This window comes from Limulus polyphemus, unplaced genomic scaffold (assembly GCF_000517525.1).
Source record: "Limulus polyphemus unplaced genomic scaffold, Limulus_polyphemus-2.1.2 Scaffold4259, whole genome shotgun sequence".
Taxonomy (NCBI): Eukaryota; Metazoa; Arthropoda; class Merostomata; order Xiphosura; family Limulidae; genus Limulus; species Limulus polyphemus.
The window spans coordinates 26,450-28,028 of NW_013669869.1; the positions used below are offsets into that span (position 1 = coordinate 26,450).

At 30.0% G+C, this 1,579-nt stretch overlaps 1 protein-coding gene across 4 annotated transcripts in view; it reads right to left on the bottom strand.

The window, feature by feature from the left end:
- LOC106470868 (Bardet-Biedl syndrome 2 protein homolog) overlaps nt 1-1,579 on the bottom strand; it is a 34,533-nt gene that overhangs the window by 4,956 nt on the left and 27,998 nt on the right. The gene's annotated exons all lie outside the window — the stretch shown is intronic.

Consider the following 1,579-nt stretch of genomic DNA (forward strand, 5'->3'; position numbering starts at 1 on the left):
AAAGTACAAATAACAATGGTTTAACCTCCAATAAGCACCAAATCTAATACTTTCACTGTTTACAAAACAAGATAACAAACATTCAAGGAGAGTCCTGTCTAAGTAGGAATGGAAAACCTCAATATGATACTGAATAGAAATGTAAATTACTTTGCCATCTAGTGGCTCAAAATGAAAGTACAAATAACAATGGTTTAACCTCCAATAAGCACCAAATCTAATACTTTCACTGTTTACAAAACAAGGTAACAAACTTTCAAGGAGAGTCCTGTCTAAGTAGGAATGGAAAACCTCAATATGATACTGAATAGAAATGTAAATTACTTTGCCATCTAGTGGCTCAAAATGAAAGTACAAATAACAATGGTTTAACCTCCAATAAGCACCAAATCTAATACTTTCACTGTTTACAAAACATTAAGAGGGAAAACAGAAACTCTCACCGTTGTGCACAGAAAGTTGTTATTAAATTAGATAAATATGCTGACAGAAGAAGTGTGTATTAAAGGGTTATGATAACAGTAAATTGATTGTTGTGGCTTAACTCTTTCAGCATGGCATAACCATTCTGTACTTGTTATAGTTTTCATGCTATAACTTTCAATACAGTAAGCTTATCTTATTGAACTTTTGCAGATTATCAGTAAACATTACAAATTATCAGATATTTTAAGAATTTTTAAGTAATGTTTTTCTCATGCCTTTTTTTTAGGAATGTTGATATTAAGATTAAAAATACTTTTATGCATCAGAAAATTTTCAAATTTCACATGCAAGATCTTTATAATCTTCAGATACTTATCAATCATTTAACAAAAATCTTTATCAAATCTCTGTATGGGTTCAGTCAATTTGACCGACCTCGTAACCACCATAAAAAAATTAGGAAATAAATATAAATGACTACAAATTATAACACGAAAACATAGATGTTTAGACTAAATAGCTTAAATCTCATAACATTATACATTTATATATATATGTGTGTATTATTTTTATTATATTCACCTTTCAGCCGTGCCTGGCTAACAATACAGAAGTTGCAATGACGTGGCACATATGCACTCATGTTACCGTATCCAAGAATATAAAACTGGCTTTTACAGTGTGATCTGTCTTGGCTGTGTTTTAGTGGATTTTGTAAAATACAGTCCCATTTCAGTTATAATACATATGTATATAGATTATTAATATTTATAAATAAGTTCTTAAACTTATTTTTCTTAAAACATAGAACAGTAAATAAAGAAGTAACGCAAACAATTATCTCTTCTAGTTACGACCTTTGTTCTCGATTGCTGCTTGCAGTAGGTTGCTAAACCTTATCAAATTTCGCATGTGGAGGATGTGAAATGAAATAATTATTTTTAGGTTTTATATATACATTTAAAATAACCAAAAAAATCCACTATAATTTATCAAGCTTAGTAACTCAGCTGTATTTGGGTTTAAAAAAATATATTTCAAGCTCAACCTTACCATTTGAAATGTGCCATGAAAAGGAAGGGTTTCCCACATAAATACTTTGAAAAGGCTCAGAGAACCACATGGAGGACATTCTGAGCTTTCGATTGGTTAT